Source organism: Mercenaria mercenaria, unplaced genomic scaffold (assembly GCF_021730395.1).
Source record: "Mercenaria mercenaria strain notata unplaced genomic scaffold, MADL_Memer_1 contig_5099, whole genome shotgun sequence".
Lineage (NCBI taxonomy): Eukaryota > Metazoa > Mollusca > Bivalvia > Venerida > Veneridae > Mercenaria > Mercenaria mercenaria.
Window position 1 is genome coordinate 186449 of NW_026463384.1, and position 23168 is coordinate 209616.

The window sequence follows — 23168 nt, forward strand, 5'->3', positions numbered from 1 at the left end:
TGTGGGCCAAGTGTTTAAATGAAACCCCAATCTGCGAATAGTTCAACCTGACGCTAAATTATATTAAAATGAAATGTTACTACGCTATAATTTAATTCTACCTATTGACTTTATACCTGTTTCCAGCAAAACCAGAGATTGTGACATTGATAAAATGACGACATCATATGGGTCCATATCTAGTTGCAAGCAAATTGTTTTGTCATGAATCCAAAATGTATCAATCCGAAAGATCAAAATTATCTAAAGCATCAAAGTTCAAAATCTGTCTTTGAAATATAGGCTATTTGCATATTTCAAGGTCATGCGATTTAAATCTGTTCGTATATGCACGCTCAACTCCTCAGAGAATTTTATTTGGTGTTTTGTTAATTTTCTCAATACAAGCTTAATACAAGCATTTGGTGATGGCCTTGTCAACATAGATAAATATTCTTCTTTATTAGCAGTTCTAAGTAACGTCATCATAATAGTCCGATGTCAAATGGTTTGACTTATATACAAGCGCAGTCACTCAAGGGCACGAAAGTTTTCCTCTACCAGGACCTCAGGATTGAAAGTCAAGCGTGTAAGCACATAGATTTACTTACAGCTCGTTATGGCTGCCAAATATTCTGTGGACTTGTTCAAGGAAATCAGTACTCCATCGTATCTTTCTCGTTCAAAAAGCTTTTTAACATGTCACAGGCTTTCATTTGCATTATCGCTGAATAAAAAAAAAATGTTCCTCAATTGAATAATTAAGGAATAATGGATATATGTTTTTAAGGGTATACAATTAAATTATAAGTTATTAACGCAGATAGGTTTCCACTAATGTGTTCTTCTTGAATGTAGTGTTGACCGAGGAAGCATCATGATAATAAAGAGTGTAATAATGATGATGGTGATGTCATTATCATCAATAATAATATCATCTTTATCACTTTCAGTCGTTTTGAAATGTTTATAAATCTACAGAGATAACAGTTCCACACCAGGTGCACTAAAGTTTCTCTGTGTTCTTTGCATATATTACAAATTCCGTTTGATAATTTCATAAGACTGAGTTTATTAATTTATACGCTTCACTGGCGCGCTATTCCGCGCTCTCGGCATGACGCTCGAGAATGCGACCGGACATTTTGGCCATTTTTCGCTATCTTTTGAGGGGTACGTTTTGGCTTTTGAACCATAGTATTTTTGTCACATTTTGATAATCTTTTGTTCCTAGATGGATATTTATGCCATCCATCATGATCATACTACGATTTGTAAGAAATATCGAATCTGTCACATTGTCAACTGTTTCAAAGAACAGGACTGGTACTAATTTGTTATAATATTGCTTTCTCTGATATGTAGTCTTCAAAAGTTCGAATAACCGATTATAAGGTATACTCTATTTACCCCATGAGTTTGCATCATTAACATTAATAAAAGATGGTGGGTTTTCTAGCATTGATGTCGATGTGTCACTGGACGTACTGGCATTTTGTTCTTGCGAATGTTTATCCTGTGTAAGCTTTAAATCTTCATCATTTTCCATAGAGTTCCTACCTCCATTTCTAGATAGTCATGGATTTTCTAGAGCTTCGTTTAATACACCATGTAGTCTATATATATGCAGTTACCGCTCCCTCCTCAAAAGACACAGTGTCTCAGTATTAATCGCATTGATAGCCTCGTGGTAGAGCGTCTGCATCGTGTGAAAGAGCTCTTGGGTTCGATCGCCTGACGCGTCAAACCAAAGACTTGAAAAATGATACCAGTAGATCTCTTGCTTGGTGCTGAGCATTGAAAGGGAAACAGGCCTCTTCGCTCATACCCTCGAGGCGATGGATTCCAATCGACCTAAAATTAATGTACACACAGTACCTGAAGTTTGAGAATCTTTTTACGAGCTATGACTTCCATGAAAATAATAAGAACATGGGGCAGGGAGGCAGTCTAGAATAGAAATGCTCGTACTTCAAAACAAACAAAATGAAAATGATGCAGTAAGACAGTGACTGGTGACTCTGATTGGTATTTGTACTTGACGTTGCTGCTGTGGTTGTTGCAGAAAAAATAATATTCACTAGTGGCAAAATGCTCGTGTTTAATCACATCAGCTCAGTAACAGCAGAGGGAAGGAAACGGTATCAATAGAATTGGAATGCAATGTTGATGTGAAAACAAGGAAATGCACTGAATTACTATCTAAAGAACATTGTTGGACACCGCCCTTGTTGACATCTACAATGACAAGACACAGTCCTGCATTGCGACTTGACATTTTAAGGCGGTGTCCCAGTGTGTTCCTTTAATTGTTCGTTCTCTTTCATGCAGAAGTCGTGATCGGCGAGTGTCGACCGTTAATGACATTGTAGGTCTTGCAATTTTGATTGTTATTTGTATTTGTTGACGAGAAAACCACTAGTGGTAATACGCACTAACGTCCCGCTGTAGCTTGAATGGTCAGTGATTATAAGGATAATTAAATGTTTTCAACGTAAAATGATTGTAGTTCTATTATCGTACAGAATGACAAATGCATAATAATCATTCGTTGATTCTTAACTATGTTTAGCACTATGCAATGAACACGAAAATGAATGTTTGTTTCTGGTAACACTACCCCTAAAAACATAAAAAGTAAACTCAGAAGATCTGTTATATGTTCTTAGATTTCCATACACACAGTTAAAGCGGTGCCCGTTTCGACGCACAATTGTGTACTGTATCAACAATGAATTTTCCATTGTCTCAATGACAAATTACGATTTGACCATTTAGTTAAGATAGGGAAGTTTTTTACTGTCTCTGTAACACAAGTTATAATTTCAAAACTGCTTCTGCTCTTATTCACAAACATGTCCCGTGCTATAAAAATATTCTACACTGTGCACATTTTTATTGCGAAACAACCCATTTCAACAATTGAACAGGTTCAAAGCTTTATCAGTTACATGAGACATCTTTGATTGTGTATGTACAAGCCATAAACAATGTACTTATAACACTTGACTGTCGATAAAACAATTCATATTCTCTGAAATATGCATTTTTGCAGCCAAACACTGTTGTGTTATGATCTAAAATGTTGTGCACTTTTGTGATGCAAAACAGCTTATTTCCATTATTGCAAATGTTCAAAATTCTGTAAATTACACAAAGTTTCGTTGGTTTAATGCATGCAAGGCATTAAACACCATAATAACAGTAAAAAAGAGAAGTCTGCGAAACAAGTATGACCTTCAGAATCATTTTACGCAGTGCAAGATACAGAAAATGCGTCACAGTCACAACTACATTGTAGAAAATGAAATTAAAAAGTTCTCTCGGTTTTAGGAGCTTTATGAAATTATTCGAAGGATTTGGAAGTAACAAGATTGAAAGGTTAGTGTGTTTTGTGGTAGCAAATACCAAAAGTTTTAGTTTGATAAGTTTGTAGTGGAAAAATAACACTTTATTTTGACTTTTTCACGCAACGATATGTGTGCAGAAATGACGCAACTTCTGACAATTTTTGAGACGTTTTATTTTGCTAACGCATGGATGGGAAATATATTTCTTCGAGGACAAGAAAGTCAGTGCCCTAGCGAATTGATTCAATGCAAAGTGTTTATTCTGGAACATTTTACTTAGCAATTCTTTTAACATGAAAAATTGTCGAAATTTGTGTGAAATGCTCGCGAAAATGAGTGATATTGAAAAGTTTGTGTCCTATTCAATTCTTAGTGGAAAATCATGTTGCTGGTCTCATTCGACAGCTTAACCCTTTCTTGTTGTGATGTAAATTTACTATAATTTACAAAAATGAAGAAATAAATGATTTTTAGCTCAAAAGTGACAAACTGTATTATCAAAATATCAGTGTGCGCCATTGTTCAATGTTGCAATTTTCACTCATCGTAGTTTTTAATTGCATGGATGGAAAAATATCTCTTTTAGGACAAGAAAACCAGTTCCCTAGCGTATTTCTTGCATGCAAAGATTTTATTCTGGAACATTTGGTTTAGTGTATTTTTGGCCACGAAATATGGTCGAAATTGATGTGAAATGGTCGAGAAAATAAGTGATTTTGAAACGTAAATATCTTATTCAATTTTTAAGGCAAATGCATGTTGTTGCTGTCATTCGACAGCTATATCATTTCTTGTTTAGATGTTAATTTGTCAAAAATAAACAAAATTCGGAAAAGATGTGATTTTAGCACAAAAATGACAGACCACTGTAAACAACGCAATGGTCGTGCCGTTGCAACAAAGGCGCAAAAATTAAAAAAGATATGAAACTGACAAAAAAGTACAACAAGGATAAAAGTATTGGCTTTTAAATGAGACCATTTACACTTTTCTGCGTCAGAAATAAATTCAAAACATTGACTTAAAATGATCCTCTAAATCATCATCTCTCGTCTTTTTTCTGGAAACCCGATTCTAATTTTAGACTGCATCTTCGGAGAATCAGGGCACGTGAGGTTAAGCTACGTCATTAAGTAGCTGGGGACATGGCTTTCAACGGTCGAAAGTATTTCTGAGGAATAAAATCGTTTTCTTATGTTTGGAGATAGAAGGAGACGAAAAAATCTTTATGAGAAAATACACCTCGCAATATCTGATGTGCAGAATTACCAAGGATGAAGTCGGATGAAATATGCATTCAAAGATAGGTGCATTTTGTCTTCACGATGTAGCAAAATTTAAAAATGGTGGTCACGGGCCAGCGAAAGTTAGATGAATTGATTGTGTCTGAAATACATTCTAGCATGCCGCAAGGTCAGATTTCTAGACCCTATTTTTAATGTTTTTATTTTTGACAGATTGAATTAGCATTTTGACAGATTGAATAGGATTTATTTCAGCATTTTAGAGGCACAGAATTCATGTTTTCATTTATCTCTTTTAATTGTCATTGGAACTGTTGAACTAGCCAATCTTTCTGAGTTGCTAATTTGTACATAATGGAAATATTTCTAGACCATATTTCGTCTCATTTTATGTGTGTAAAATTGATTACTGTATAACAGGTTATATTCACGGAAGTTTAATTTTCGCTATATTCACGGTCAACATTGATAGCGCGAAATCTAAACACCGCGATTTTTTGTTACAGCAAGCAAACACATTTCACCAAAGGATAGCCAATAACTGAGTGTTCTAGTATGTATCGTCTATTCCCTTTATTAGTAATTGCTATTGCTATGATCATATACATATAGAAATTATGCACAGGAGAAATAAAGGTCTGAAAAACAGTGTACTGTTATACAGCAGTTATATTTACAAATCGGATTTTGATAATTGCTGTTGCCTTTCCATCATCATTTAGTTTCGTTGGATTAGCCATTTTCCCATAATATCCGACAAACGCGGTCAGATAATTTTATTACTATTCATTTTCATTGTAATTGCTAAATCAAATATAAACACGAACTTTGTGTGAGTACGTCGTAAAAAGCTACAGTAACTTAAGATGTGCTTCGATACGTGATTAAATATTTAATTTTAAATTAGTAAAACAGTGTTGAGATTATTTCTAAATTTCGCTCAAGTGTTGAATTAGTACTAGCATTATACGCTATATGCATCTTTACTCAGACGACATCAACAGACTTTCTTGCGTGTTTGTTATCATTTGCATATCTAGAAAGAGTGAACTACCTTTTTTTTTTCATTTACAACCCAGGTTTATAATTCGTTGCCAAAGTAGTTACCGCGAAATGAAGACACCGTGAATTCAAAACTCTTAAAAAACGCGAACATTTGGCACCGTGAATATATAACACTATACAGTAAGCATTTTGGTAGACTGACTCTTCAAAAAACACTGATAGAATGATGTTTTGCTTCACTTTTGTTTTCAGACCACAGTTATGTGATTAGTACAAGCCCAGATGTTCAAGTTTTGCTAACATACAGCAGAGATATGTGACCGATTTTCCACAGCAGTGTTATGCAGGTAAAATCAGGTATTCATATCATAAATTACCTTGATCAAATATCAGAAGTTATGCTACATATTTCAGATTTGTATGTTTTACAGAATAAGCAAGCGGTATGTAACATATGAACGCTGATTGACTGATGTTCCGTTCCTATGCAGGTTTCATCTATCATTGTTTGTAGATATTTGATCTAGCCAAGCTCTCTGAGATGCTCAGTTGTATATAAAGGAAAACTTCTTGACCAGATTGTGTCTTATTTTATGTGTGTGAAAATGAAAAAGCACACAAGCACTAATAGAATGATGTTTTGCTTCATTTTTTTTCAGATTACTGTGATGTGACCAGGCCAAGATGTTAAAATTTTGCAAGCATACTGATGTGATGTGGGGCAGACTTTTCACAGCAGGTATTAATTTCATAATATGAAAATGAATAAGCACTTTGACAGAATGACTCTTGAAAAAGCACTGACAGAATGCTGTTTCTCTTCTTTTTACAGAGGAATATGTATATGCCAAAATGCTAAATTTTTACAAGCATATTAAAGGAGTTGTCATTACAAGCATACTGAAGTGATGTGTTTTCCACAGCAGTAAATTATCGAAATAAAAGCAGTATTCACATTAAAATACTTTGCAGATATCTTACAGCTTTATCATAGTGTAAGGCTGTAGAAACTTTGCAATGATTTTCAGTATCAAAATGTTTGCTACATATTTCTGGTTTTGTGTGTGTGTGTGTTACAGAATAAGCAAGTATAAGGCAGAAATCATAAAAAATATGAACACTAATAAACTTATGTGAACTATGCTTCATTTTTTTTTCATAGCACAGTTGTTAAGTGTTTATATGATTTGTGCTAGCCATAATGTTCAAGTTTTACTAACATACAGCAGTGATGTTTGATAGCTTTTCCACACCATATTTCTTCAGAGGAAATATATCAGGTATTCATTTCACAACTATTTTGCAGATATCTTAAAATTCAACAAGCATTATGTTATTTTAGCTTCACATGTTTGCATTGCATAAATAATCTAGATAAGGCCTATTCACTTTCATTTAGAAAATTTGAAATGCTTTTCAGTCTTATATTTTTTCATTACAGGCAGCTACAGTAGAGACAAGATGCAAATGACAGAGTTCAAAGTGATGTGTGCATCTTAAATGAACAGAGACAGAATTGTTTTCACCATTCAAAATTACTATTATTTAGTCCATATGTATATGCATTGTTTCTCATTATGATATCTGCCCACAGAAGAGGCATCTGCCCGTAAAAGAGTCACTATAGCTTATTGTGTTTGTTGTCTTTTAATATGAAAAGTAGTAGTAGTCACCGAGATAACGTTTTGTGCTAATTTGCCTGCTTGATAAGTCTATATCACTATTGCTTATTGTGTTTGTTGTCTTTTAATATGAAAAGTAGTAGTAGTCTCCGAGATAACGTTTTGTGCTAATTTGTCTGCTTGATAAGTCTATATCATGTCCCGTACGTCCGCAATTTATGCTATGCCAGCTTGTATGCCAAGTACATTGTCCTAATGAAATGAAGAGACAATGGTATTCACCTATATGAATAAACAATTTCACTCATGCGGATTATGTCTTTGTTTATTTTTGCTTATTTATTGCACTCGGCAGACAAGCATGATCCCTCATCTCGGAGATATATGATAAGATCAATTAAGGATCTTTTCCATGTAATAACATGATGCTCTTTATACTGAGCATTCTCACGCATTAAAAGTCATAAACTGTTACATGTTAACATGATGCTAGAAGTTTGTCCTTTCTCCAACTATGGAGCATTTTCTCCCATTACGCATCTGTGAAATTGCTATCAATGCATAAGGTCATAATTGTAATTTTTTCCTGCCACTATCTGTCACCCTAACTCCTATCAGCAGGAACAAACAACATGATGTTAACATGATGTTGGAATTTTCTCCTTATGCGTTGAGCTAAGTTGTATGGTGTGATATATGTGGTAGAAACTTCTATTACAACATGTTGATAGCATGTTTTGCCAGTAGTAAAACTGTAAGCAATGCCAAAGTATTGTATCCTTTGTATGCCAATTCAGTTCACTGTCATAGTTTTCTGTCTAATGTGGGTGGGACAAGTCATAGTTTTACACTATTAATGGAAAACTTGGCAATTGGCATTTAAAGTGCTTAGAACATACTTTGGGACTCTGTTCGTCATTGCCAGATCAAGCCATTTCATATTTCTACACATTTAGCTGAGAGCACTTCAAACATGTCCGCTGTCTTCGGTTGCAAAATTGGTCATGTGACTACTTACAACTTGAGGAAATAATGTTCGGTTCTGAATGGTCGGTTACTTTCAGTGTAGACTCATCCTCTTTGACGAATCCAAATTTAAAGCCATCAACAAATCAAAACGTGACGTCACTGTGTCTTATTATTTTTTGGCAGGACTATTAAAGCAGCTGCACAAGCTCAGTTGTTCAGTCGAGCGGCTTTCACCATGAGAATTTCAAGACGTTTCTGCGTCAGTGTTTTCTTTTTAGATTTAGTGTTTGAGAAATGTTCAAGGGTCGGGTTGAAGTTTAGGGAATAAGGACAGCTAGAAGTATAGAGGTGTCGTTAGACCAGCTTAAAACTCTAGTGTCAGATCCTGACACTAGAGGGAGAATCTTCTACTGTGCATCACCCCACTATGGCATTAGGCTAGTCTAACGACACTTCCATACCTCTAGCTATTCTTATTCCCTAAACTTGAACCCAACTCCAGCAAAATCGCTTGCCATTCGTTCCATTTTTGAAGAGAGAAAGATAAATGTCGTGCACTGCTGTTCAAATACAAAAGCCGACACTAAATGCAAGTTTTGAAATTTTGAGGTTACTTACACAATAGTCGAGGGTTTTTGTTTTTGTACCAGGATAACGATGACTGCTTGCCGTAAGAAGACACTCTACAGAGCTGGTATGTATACCCGATCTAGCAATCTTAGCGGACATAACAAGGCCAGATCCTGTCACCAGACGTAGAATCTCCTACTTTACCAAGCCTGTAACGTTTCGTGATGGCCAGATGCTGTTCCTAAGGCTGCATCAACCAACTAGATCTTTAAGCTGGTCTAACGACACCTCCATACTTCTAGCTGTCCTTTTTCCCTAAACTTCAACCCGACCCTTGAACATTTTTCAAACACTAAACCTAAAAAAAATAACACTGACGCAGAAACGTCTTGAAATTCTCATGGTGAAAGCCACCCGACTGAACAGTTAAGCTTGTGCAGCTGCTTTAATAGGCCTGCCAAAAAATAATAAAAGTTTTGATTCGTTGATGGCTTTAAATTTGGTTTTGTCCAAGAGGAGGAGTTTACACTAGAAGTAACCGACCATTCAGAATCGAACATTATTTCCTCTAGTTGTAAGTGGTCACTTGACCAATTGTTCAGCCGAAGACAGTGGACGTGTTTGAAGTGCTTTCAGCTAAATGTGTAAAAATATGAAATGGCTTGATCTGGCAATGACGAACAGAGTCCCAAAGTATCTTTGCTCTTTAAATGCCAATTGCCAAGTTTTCCATCAAAAGTGGAAAACTACGAATGTGGACAACCTTAGCAGACTTGTCCCACCCACATTAGACAGAATCACATGTGTTGGATTGTAAAGTATGTTTTCAAATACTAGAAATGCTATTGATAATGAAAAACAATGACAGTGATCTGAACTGGCATACAAAGGATACCATGCTTTGACATTGCTTACAGTTTAACTACTGATAAAACATACTATCCTCATGTTGTAATAGAAGTTTCTACCACATATATCACACCATACAACTTAGCTCAACGCATAAGGAGAAAATTCCAACATCATGTTAACATCATGTTGTTTGTTTCTACTGATAGGAGCTGGAGGTGACAGATAGTGGCAGGAAAAACTTACAGTTATGACTTTATGCATTGATAGCAATTTCACACATGCGTAATGGCAGAAAATGCTCCATTGTAGGAGAAAGGACAAAATTCTTGCATAATGTTAACATGTAACTGTTTATTACCTTTAATGCGAGAGAATGCTCAGTATAAAGAGCATCATGTTATTAAATGGAAAACATCCTTGATTGATCGTATTATATATCTCAGAGATAATAGAATAAACTTGTCTGCCGAGTGCACTAAATAAACAAAGACATAATCCGCATAAGTGAAATTGTTTATTCATATAGGTGAATACCATTGTCTCTTAATTTCATTAGGACAGCGTGCTTGGTATACAAGCTGGCATTGCATAAATTGCGGACGTACGGGACATGATATAGACTTATAAAACAGACACATTAGCACTAAACGTTATCTTGGACACTACTACTATTTTTCATATTAAGTGACAACAAACACAATAAGCGATATTGACCCTTTTATGGACAGATGCCTCTTCCGTGGTCAGATATCATAATGAGAAACAATACATATACATATGGACTAAATAAGAGTCTATAATTTTGAATGGTGTAAACAATTCTGTCTCTGTTCATTTAAGATGCACATATCACTTTTAACTCTGTCATTTGCATCTTGTCTCTACTGTAGCTGCCTATAATGACAAATGTATAAGACTGAAAAGCATTTCAAATTTTCTAAACGAAAGTGAATAGGCCTTATCTAGAGTATTTATGACACTAAGGCCATATCTAGAGTAGTTATGCAATGCAAACATGTGAAGCTGAAATAAGATAATGCTTGTTGAAATTCAAGATATCTGCAAAGTAGTTGTAAAATGAATACCTGATATTTTTCTTCTCAAGAAATATGGTCTGGAAAATCTATCACACATCACTGCTTTATGTTAGTAAAACTTGAACATTATGGATAGTACAAATCACATCAACACTTCACAACTGTGCTTTGAAAACAAATGAAGCATAGTTCACATAAGTCTATTAATGTTCATATTTTTATGATTTCTGCCTTACACTTGCTTATTCTGTAACACACACACACACACACTAAATCAAAAATATGTAGCAAAACATTTTGATACTGAAATTCATTGTAAAGTTTCTACACCCTTACACTATGATTAAGCTGAAATTGCATTATGTTTGTTGAAATTCAAGATATCTGTAAAGTATTTGTACAACGAATGCTGCATTTCTTTCGATAATTTACTGCAGTGGAACACACATCACTTCAGTATGCTTGTAATAACAATTCTTTCAATATGCTTGTAAAACTTTAGCATCTTGGCACGTACATATTGCTCTGTAAAAAGAGGCAAAACATCATTCTGTCAGTGCTTTTTCAAGAGTCATTCTGTCAAAGTGCTTATTCATTTTCATACACAAAAATGACACTTAAGACAAAGTCTGATCTAGAAATATTTTCATTATATCTAACTGAACATCTCAGAAAGCTTGGCTAGCTCAACAGTTCAAAATGGAAATCAACAGTGACCAATGAAAACATGCAATGAAACAGAAATTCAGTCAATCAGTGTTCATAATGTTTCATCACTCTTGTTTATTCTGTAAAACATACACTATGATCAAGCTAATTTATGAAATTAATACCTGCTGTGAAAAACCTAGTCCATATCACATTAGTACGCTTGCAATATTTTAACATCATGGCCTGGTCACATCACAGTAATCTGAAAATAAATGAAGCAAAACATCATTCTATCATTGCTTGTGTTCTTATTCATTTTCACACACATAAAATGAGACACAATCTGGTCTAGAAGTTTTACATTATATACAACTAAGCATCTCAGGGAGATTGGCTAGATCACATATCTAAAAACAGTGATAGATGAAACACGCATAGAAACAGAACATCAGTCAATCAGCGTTCATATGTTTCATTCCTCTTGCTTATTCTGTCGAACAAACAAATTCTGAAATATGTAGCATAACTTTTGATATTTGATCAAGGTAATTTATGATGTGAATACCTGATTTTGCCTTCATAACACTGCTGTGGAAAGTCTGTCATCACATAACAGACGCAAAACATCGTTCTATCAGTGATTTTTGAAGAGTCAATCTACCAAAGTGCTGACTGTATAGTGTAATATATATTAACGCTGTTAAATGTTCGCGTTTTTTAAGAGTTTTCAATTCACGGTGTCTTCTTTTCGCGAAGACTACTTCGACCGCGATTTATAAACCTGGGTTGTAAATGAAAAACAGGTAGGACACTCTTTCTAGACATGCAAATGATAACAAACACGCAAGAAAGTATGTTGTGGTCGTCTGAGTAGAGATGCATATAGCGTATAATGCTAGTACTAATTCAACACTTGAGCGAAATTTAGAAATAATCTCAACACTGTTTTACTAATTTAAAATTAAATATTTAATCACGTATCGAGGCACATGGTAAGTTACTGTAGCTGTTTACGACGAACTCATACAAATCCCGTGTTTATATTTGATTTAGCAATTACAATGAAATTGAAGAGTAATAAACCTATCTCAACGCGTTTGTCGGATATTATGGAAAAATGGCTACATCAAGGGATTGTGGTATTAAAAGGCTGCCTTTAATAATTTTGCCGGATCCAACGAAACTAAATGATGATGAAAAGGCAACAGCTATCATCAAACACCGATTTGTAAAGAAAACCGCTACATAACAATACACTGTTTTTCACACCTTTATTTCTCCTGTGCATAATTTCTATATGTATAGGATCAAAGCAACTACTGATAAAGGGAATAGACGATTAATACTAGATCACTCTGTAATTGGCCATCCCTTGATGAAATGTGTTTGATTGCCGTAACACAAAATCGCGGTGTTTAGATTTCGCGCTGTCAATGTTGACCGTTAATATAGCGAAAATTGAATTACCGCATATATAACTCGCTATAAAGTATTCAATTTCACACACATAAAATGAGACGAAATATGGTCTAGAAATATTTCCATTATGTACAAATGAGCAACTCAGAAATATTGGCTAGTTCAACAGTTCCAATGACAATCAAAAGAGATAAATGAAAACATGCATTCATGGCCTCTTAAATGCTGAAATAAATCCTATTCAATTGAAGACAAAATGCACCTACCTTGGCATGCTGATTTCATCCGACTCCATCACTGGTAGTTTTGAACAGATAGTCCGAGATGTATTTTCACATAAAGATTTTTTCGTTTCCTTCTATTTGCAAACATAAGAAAACGATTGTATTCCTCAGAAATACTTTCGACTGTTAAACGCCATGTCTCCAGCTCCTTAATGACGTAGCTTAACATCACGTGACCTGATTCTCCGAAAATGTAGTCTAAAATTAGAATCGGGTTTCCAGAAAAAAGACGATCAGTGGTAAATGAGAGGGCCATTTCAAATAAATGTTTTGAATTTATTTCGGATCGCAGAAGAACTGTTAATTGTCCCATTTAAAAGCTAATACTTTTATCCTTGTTGTATTTTATTGTCAGTTTCCTATCTTTTTTTAATTCTTTCGCCTTTGTTGCAACGGCACGACCATTGTGTTGTTTACAGTGGTCTGTCATTTTTTTGCTAAAAATCACATCTTTCCCGAATTTTGTTTATTTTTGACAAATTAACATCTAAACAAGAAAGGGTGTAGATGTCGAATGACAGCAACAGCATGAATTTTCATTGAGAATTAAATAAGATAGTTGCGTTTCAGATGTTCCAGAATAAAATCTATTCATGCAATCAATATACTAGGGAACTGGCTTTCTTGTCCTAAAAGAGATATTTTTCATCCATACAATAGAAAACTACGATGTCTGAAAATTACAACTTTGAACAATGGCGGACTCTGCTATATTGACAATACAGTTTGTCACTTTTGAGCTAAAGATCATATCTTTCTGCATTTTTGTAAATTATAGTAAATTTACATCACAACAAGAAAGGGTTTCGCTGAATGAGAACAGCAACATGAATTTGCAATGAGAATTGAATAAGACACAGACTTTTCAAAATCACTCATTTTCGCTAGCATTTCACACGAATTTCGACAATTTTTCATGCCAAAAATAATGCTAAACAAAATGCTCCAGAATAAAATCTTTGCATTTAATCGATACGCTAGGGAACTGACTTTCTTGTCCTCGAAGAAATGTATTGTTGATACAGTACACAGTTGTACGTCGAAACGGGCACCGCTTTAACTGTGTGTAAGGACGTCTAAGAACATATAACAGATCTTCTGACTTTACTTTTTTATGTTTTTATGGGTAGTGTTACCAGAAACAAACATTCATTTTCGTGTTCATTGCATAGTGCTAAACATAGTTAAGAATCATTCAACAACGGATTATTATGCATTGGTCATTCAGCGCGATAATAGTAATAGATTCATTTCACGTTGAAAACATTTATTTATCCTTATACTCACTGTACATTCAAGCTACACCGGACGTTAGTGTGAATTACCACTGGTGGTTTTCTCGTCCATAAATATAAAAAAGAATCAAAATTTCCAGACCTGCAATGTCGCTAACGGTCGACACACGCCGATCACGACTTCTGCTGGAAAAGGACGAACAATTAAAGGAACACACTGGGACACCGCCTTAAAATGTCAAGTCGCAATGCACGACTGTGTCTTGTCATTGTAGATATCAACAAAGGCGTTGTCCAACAATGCTCTTTAGATAGTACTTCAGTGCATTTCCTTGTATTCAGATCAACGTTGCACTCCAATTCTATTGATGCCGTTTCCTTCCCTCTGCTGTTACTGAGCTGATGTCAGCATTTTGCCACTAGTGAATGTCTTTTTCTTCTGCATCAACCACAGCAGCAACGTCAAGTACAAATACCAATCAGAGTCACCAGTCACTGTCTTACTGCATCATTTTCATTATTTTTTTTTGAAGTACGAGCATTTCTATTCCAGACTGCCTCCCTTCCCCATGTTCTTCTTATTGTCATGGAAGTCATAGCGCTGCCCATATCTTCTTCAAGTGGCGTAAGTGTGCATGTATTTGAACGAACATCCATCAAAATACCCCCATTATTTAGGACGTTTTTTTGTCCTTTCCATTTCTCATCTTTTCCCGCACAAACATATCTTTTGAACAACCTATCTTTATACGCATACATTTCAATTCACATTTATTCTAAAACCTATTTTGGTTTGCTTAAATGTGAGCTTTTTTCTGGTTGGTCCCATGTTCGATGAATATCTTGACGAGTTTATAAAGCTTTTGAAATAACACAACTTTAGCTATTAATAATAAGGTAGGAAATGTAGCTCCATGCAGTATCATTTGAATGAAAGAAAAAAAGACAATAACGAGATGACAGACTGTTTGCTATTTGGCGTCACAATCAATGAAAAATGTGTTTACAGCCCAATAATGCAAAGCATATATGAAACTGTCAGGACTAGGCAGTGGACCAATAAGGAATTAATGTAAGTTTTTATTCTTACTGATGCATTCACGTTGCGTGTGTACATTGCTTCTCAAGAACAGACCAAACATGCATGTATGCGACGTTCGCCTTTACGTTTTGCTTGAGAAGTACAGGCGCAGTTGAAGATATACTACTGTTTAAATGTAGGATCTATTTCTAGAAACTGGGTCAAACATACATACCCTCACCTTTAGTCTTTCCCGTCCTGTTTTCCCGTCCGATTTTCCCGTTTTTTGATACAACGCTCTACCTTATTATATATATATAAATAGAATATAGTCCCGGCTCTGAAAACGAGAAAACGGGACGGAAAAACGGGACGGTAATAAAGAAAGAGAGAGTGGTATATGTACGGAGCCCCGTTTTATAAGTCAGACAAAGCATGCATGTATGCGGCGTTCATCTCTACGTTTTGCTTGCGAAACACACATGCAGATGAAGATATACAACTGTTTCAATGTAGGATATATTTTTAGAAACGGGATCTCAGATACACACCCCTTTCCTTTACTTGTTCCCGTCCCGTTTTTCCGTCAGATTTTCCCGTTGTTCGATACTACACTCTAACTTATTATGTGTATAGTCGTGCATCCAAACAAGTGAAAACGGGACAGGGAAATGAGACGGGAACACAATAAGAGGGAATGGTATATGTACGGGGCCCCTTTTTCTTTGAAATAAAGTAAATCGGCTAACAAAATTTTAACAGATGAAATCTTTTTTGATTTGATTTCTTACACAAGACAGAGGCAAATGTTTATGATTTATTTTTCTTTATTGACAATTGAATATTACAACTTGAAACAAACTATATGACGGTTACATACAATATGATGTTTCTGCAAACTCAGCATTCCGTCTCTGTCGAGTCACTTCGAGTTATGTTTTAACATCCATTCTTGCATTTCGTTCTCTTCATCACTATCAACTACGCATGAAGGTCCTTTGCTATGCACAAAACTAAAACATTTTTCTTCGTGTTGTACAATTGTCCTCTTTTGATGTGTCTAACTCATGGTCCATGTTGTCGTAAGCATTCAGGTCTGTCTTCGTATGGCTTGAACGCACTCATCACGTGTTTTGATAGCAAGGAATAATATCTGATGAGATTATTGAAGTACGTATCCTTCAGTTTTTCTATTTCGTCATCTGTTAAGGCTATGTGCAACTTGGATTCGAGATATCATCGTATTTTTGATATAGGTTTGACATGTCCCAACGCAAGTCGTTAACATCTGCGGTGTCATCGTGTTCATAAAATTGGTCATCTACCGACATACATAAGGATCCGTGTAAAACTTCAGTAACTCGTTCATCGTCCAACCGAATGATGTGAAAACGGTCAAATAACCGTTTCGCGTTATACCATGGCACTGAGCGTCTTCCTGTTTTAGGACTCAAGAATGTGTCTATTAGACAGAGTGATAAGATGCATTTCCACTCGTGAATAGCTTCAACTGGGCAAATAATATGTTCGTAGAATTATCAAACACCTCCGAGAGCAGAAATTGCGCAATGGAATTCAAATCGGAGAAGTTTTTCAAATTCGTGACTTGGCAAGTATTGATATCCTCTGTCACCGATGTCATGAAGACACTTTTGCCATAGCCTGGCCTAACAGAATATAGGTAATAGTGTTTCTTCTTTACAGCGACGACCAGTCTCATTCTATCGTCAATGTTGTGTTTCGTGTTGCATACAGGCCGTAAAGGATGTTCGAGTTCGAGTCAACAGACGGTCTTGTATCACTGTTTAAGTTCATAAACAAAGGTAGGAGGCAACCAAAATGATATCGGCTCTGTGTGAGTCTGGTCCTTGCGTACGCCTTAGGAGAAGTTGTTCGAGATCAATTTGTCTAAAGGGATAAATTGGTCTTATTTTCTTGAACGATATGTGATGATGATTTGTCACAATTTCATACGGTTAAGCACTATCCGGCTTATATTCCTAAACTGGCATATATCTATGAAGGACAAGTCAAGCAAGAACATCATCTTCTGTTATCGTGAAAAGAACAAACAGGCATGAAGTGCCTCAATTGAACAAGATCGGACGTTCGTTAAAATCACATGTAGAATCTCATATATCTCAGTCCAGCAAGCAAGCACGTCATCTTCGCTAACTGTAAAAATAGCAAGCGCATCATCTTCTCTAATAGTCCAGTAGAACCTGAGCTGAACCTTGCAATGAGGTATATATAAGGTTTTTTCTTCTTTTTGCAGTTTCCTGTTCTTTATGCTTTAGTGTATGAAAATCTGGCGGATGACATCTTATCATCTTTAGGGAAAATTTTTAGCGTAACGCCCAACTGTAAAAGCGCTGAACACCAAACATGCGGTGTGTCTCAAAACAGTCCAGTCATAACCTCTTTTCATAAAACGTTTAATGATTTTACTAAATACAATTGGAAAATTGCCATGACCCAAAATCTTACGAAGTTGGTAAATTAAATCCCCATCAAAAGCGGGTTTTAATATACCTTCTCGCGGAAGTGTATTTAAATTGCTATTATATTTCAAAATTAAATCTGAATTACGATAGTAAAATTTGGAAAAGTATTTACGTAATTTATAATAACGGTAGCCCTGTTGAAGAAGGTTATTTGTAATATATAAGTTACGTTCATTGAAATCCTCAACATGTCTACAGGCTCTTGCAAACCAAATTATCTTAGAAATATATACCCCATAAGATGTAGCCTAGTGTACATCCCCATCCAAATGGGAGAAATTTACAATGCTAAAATTAAAATCATCCCTCTTGTCATAAATTTTGGTATGTATAAAATTGTCGTAAATAAAGAGAAGTAAATCTGGAAATGAAGCAATATTGTCCGAGTTGTTTACTGCACCTGCCTGTGATAAATAGTTTCCACAAAATGATAAAAAAAACCGGATTATCCATATCGCCAAGTTATTTCTGAATTCCTAAATGCATAACGAAGTTATGGAACAGACACGAAAAATACACCCTGTGAAAAGAAAAGGAAATGAATAAGACGGACAATAACAACATATTGCCGATATTTGTGTGTCAATTTTGAGAGAGGTAATAGTATTGAAGTAACTGCACGACCAAATATGTGGTCACATATACAAACAGACCGAACAGACATACGTACTACCCTCCTTCAACTTTTGTTTGCGGGTTATAATTATAAAGGAATAGCACAGGAGCTTAGGAAACGCCGATATTTTATACATAAGTCAGTCGCAAAAGGGCATACAGTTGCTTTCCGATAGCCGCAATCACTTGTACAGTACTAAAGCAAGCATGCATACAGTCAGGTAATCACACCAACTCATACAAACAAATTGGAGATTTTAGCAATCATTTTATGATGTGTTACCAAACTAGTATTGTTTCTTTATCCATGAAACAGTGGAATTGATATGTAGGTCATTCTTCAAGCAAGAAAGTATATACTTTTGACGCCGACAATGTACAATTTTTGGATAAAATCAGTGATCAATCGAGTTTTTGAGTTTTTTCTACCTGTAATCAGACTACACATTATATACAGAAACAAATCATGTTCAGCCTCAGTTACAATTTTCAACATTTTGTTTTCGTTTTATGATCAAAACAGTGTTTTTTTTACCATTTTTGAGGGGGCGGCACCCATATGTGGTGGGCGGATAGCTCAGTGGTTTGCACACTGGCCTTCCAATCCTGAGGTCGGGGGTTCGATCCCCGGCAGCTACTCGGGAATTTTCAGAAACGCTTTTCAGTGTTTCCCACCCAACTAGAGGTGTACTGGTCAGGAACCCAGGCAATCCTTGCGTGTATCAGCGCTATACACTGGGCACGTTAAAGAACCAGGCTGTCTATTCGCAACGAGCTAGGCTAAGTTAGCCGGACAAGCCTGTATCTGATTTCTGATCTCTCTGCCGTTGGGGCTTTGTCTCACTCTGTCCCTCTGGTCAGATCGCTCTGTGTCTGTACTAGTAGAGGATGAATTATGCGCCCTGTGTGGCTGCATTTGAACTATGTAAAGCGCTTTTGAACGTGAAATTGATCATGAAAAGGGCGCTATATAAATCTGGTATAATAATAATAATAATAATAATAATGATAATAATATGGGCACCAACACTGGACGGGCACCTGTGGATTTCTTATCCTAAAAGATTTTTTCTTGCATCCACGCAATAGAAAACAACGATGTTTAAAAGTAACATTGTATAAAGGCGCATACTGTTACATTGACAATACAGTTTGTCAATTCTGAGCTAAATATCATATAGTTCTACATTTTTTGAAAATCATGGTAACTTTAGATCAAAACAAGAATTGGTATACCTGTCGAATAAGACCAACAATATGAATTTTCATTGAGACTTGAATAAGATATTTACCTTTCAAAATCACTTATTTTCGCGACCATGTCACACGAATTCCGACAATTTTTTATGGTGAAAATTTGCAAAACAAAATGTTACAGAATAAAATCTTTGCATGTAATCAATACGCTAAGGAACTGGCTTTCTTTTCCTAAAAGAAACATTTTTACCATACATGCGTTAGCAAAATATAACGTATCAAAGTCTGACAGAAATTGCGTCATTCTGCACACATGCCGTTGCGTGAACAAGTCGAAATAATGTGTTTATTTCCCCTACAAACCTATCAAACTAAAACAATTGGTAGTCGCTGCCATAAAATACACTAACCTCATTTTGTTACTTCAAAATCCTTCAAATCATTCCAGAAAGCTCCTAAAACAGACATAACGTTTTACTTTCTGTGTCGCACTGTCTGTACACCGTAAAATGATTTTGATTGTCAAAGATCTGCTTGTTTCGCAGACTTCTCTGTTTTATTGGTATTATTATACCCCCACCAAACATGTTTGGAGGGGGGTATATAGGAGTCAGTTTTGCCGCGTCGCGTCCCGTCCCGTCCCGAAATCTATTATCTCAGTTATTACTAAATGGATTTGATTCAAACTTAAAATAGTTGTTCCACCTCATCACATTCATCATGTGACATAAGGTGCATAACACTGACATCAATTTTTTATGAGTTATGTCCCCTTTTTACTTTAAATTTAAGGTTGATTTTGATGTATTTTCACTATATCTCAGTTATTACAAAATGGATTTGATTCAAACTTAACATAGATGTTCCACCTCATTACCCACATCATGTGACACAAGGTGCATAACACTGACACCAATTTTTCATGAATTATGCCCCTTTTTACTTAGAATTTTAGGTTAATTTTGATGTATATCCACTCTATCTCAGTTACTACTAAATGGATTTGATTTAAACTTAAAATAGATGTTCCACCTCATCACCCACATCATGTGACACAAGGTGCATAACTCTGACACCAATTTTTCTTGAATTATGTCCCCTTTTACTTAGAATTTAAGGTTAATTTCGATGTATTTTCACTATATCTCAGTTATTACAAAATGGATTTGATTCAAACTTAACATAGATGTTCCACCTCATTACCCACATCATGTGACACAAGGTGCATAACACTGACACCAATTTTTCATGAATTATGCCCCTTTTTACTTAGAATTTTAGGTTAATTTTGATGTATATCCACTCTATCTCAGTTACTACTAAATGGATTTGATTTAAACTTAAAATAGATGTTCCACCTCATCACCCACATCATGTGACACAAGGTGCATAACTCTGACACCAATTTTTCTTGAATTATGTCCCCTTTTACTTAGAATTTAAGGTTAATTTCGATGTATTTTCACTATATCTCATTCTGATTCAAAGGGAAATAACATTTTTTTAACTTTTGTACTAAGTTTCTTCCCCTTAAATTCCAGGAATTAGTCTATTTTCAGAAATCCTATTTTTAGATTTTCAATATTTTTGGTATTTTTCTAACTTCTTTTATTATCAGTCCTATGTAAAAAGTAAATACATTTTTCTGTGGTAGCATGGGTCGGTAGACACTTTTTTGTATTCACTTTTAGTGTATCTCTAATATTAGAGATTTTTTATATTTACCTCATCCTTCATCCAGGGCACATAATTATACTAGTATTACTTATATGTTGAAGCCCAGGATGAAGTACTCCAAAGGCGTGTAAACTTCTTTTTAAGTATTAAGCTTTTTTGACATTTTTATATTATTCTAAGTATTTTTAAGATCACTTATGGTTGCCATTCTTCTGTGACAAGACCGTATGGTGGGGGTATGAGTCACTCCTGTGACAGTTCTAGTTAAACCAACGAAACCTTGTCTAATTTAAAGAATTTTGAATATATGCATTTATTGAAATGAGGTGTTTTGCATCACAAACGTGCACAACGCTTTAGATCATAATACAAAATTATTTTGCATACTGGCTATTATTTCTTACATGTTATTAATATTATTTGTGCTAATAATTAGTTCCCTTGTTAAAATAAATGTTTGTAATTATTCGGTCATGTAAAGGAAAGAAAAAAGACGAACTTCGCTGTGTTTCGTTCATACTGTGCTTCAAAAGAGTAAAATAATGTCGTCTGCCAGAGATCTTTCTAATAATGAACAAAATATTCATTATCATGCTAATTCTGACATCAGATGATGATTCCGACGAAATCAGAGAAATGAATGGTCGGAAAATGTTAAGTTTTAGAAGGCTGAAATATTTGTACACTTACATCGCATACGATACAAATGGATAAAAAAACACAACAAAATGTTTTTCATAAAATGCTAAAGGAAAGTGCAAATACTTCAATGATGGATGTTAATATTACAAATTAACTTAACTATCTCTGCACGTGTCACACAACGTTTGTGAACATGTTTAGAAATAGGTTGTACATCAAAATAAACCATCTAAAAGGTGTGTAAATGTCGAGTAATGCTGATGTAATTATTCTGTTTTAATAATGTATTTCCATTTTTTGGAATTTAATATATATACATGTGAAAAAAGTAATAAAATCAGAAATGTTCAAACATTTATCGAACTCAATAGGTGTGTTAAAATTGTGAATATTTCGAAGAGAAAATATTATTTATTCGGATATAAGTTACGGACGAAACTGGATATAAAAATATTTGCTCAAACTTCGAAGATTTTGTAAGTTTATTTTGATTTACACCCTAGTTAATAATCCTGCATGATTTCAATTAATCGCATGCGAGTGTGATTATGATAAGATCAGATAATGTTCTTCGACGTCAGGTGGTAATTCTTATCTCGCCGCAGCAGGTATGTTACGATATCGGCCTCAGGGAGTTAAATGAGTCATATCACTCAGTCAATCAATCACATCATCTAAAATGAACAAGCACGAAGTGTCTCAATTGAACAAGATCGGACGTTCGTTCAAATCACACATAGTATCTGATATATCATAATCAAGCAAGCACATCATCTTAGAACGACGGGCATGAAGTGTCTCAATTGATTTTGTTCAAATCATTTGTAGTGTCTCATAATCATGCAAGCACATCATCTTTAATTTTGAGAAGAACGAACATGCTTGAAGTGTCTCAGTGACACCATTGAACAAGATAGATCGGACGTTCTAAACACATGCAATGTTTCATATATCTCAGTCAAGCAAGCACATAATCTTAGTTTGAAGAGTCTTAATGACACCATTCAACAAGATAGATCTTCAAAGCACTTGCAGTGTCTCATATATCTGAATCAAGCAAGCACATCCTCGTTCTTTTCAAAAAAATCAAATTGAACAAGATAGATCGGACGTTCATTGAAAGTACATGTAGTGCCTTATACATCTCATCCAAGCAAGCACATCATCTTAGCATGAAATGTCTCAATTTTTCAAGATTGCACGATCGTTCAAATCACATTTATTGACTCATATAGCTCAGTCAAGCAAGCACATCAACTTAGAATGAACAGACATGAAGTGTCTCAATTGTACAA

General features: G+C 35.1%; 1 long non-coding RNA gene across 1 annotated transcript; it reads left to right on the plus strand.

Annotated features, from left to right (window-relative positions):
- The first annotated feature begins 3333 nt into the window (after nt 1–3333).
- Nucleotides 3334–7498, plus strand: LOC128554534 (uncharacterized). The gene is made up of 4 exons (XR_008369631.1): nt 3334–4742; nt 5831–5925; nt 6238–6317; nt 7020–7498. It is a non-coding gene; the product is annotated as an uncharacterized LOC128554534 (long non-coding RNA).
- Nucleotides 7499–23168: the final 15670 nt, after the last annotated feature.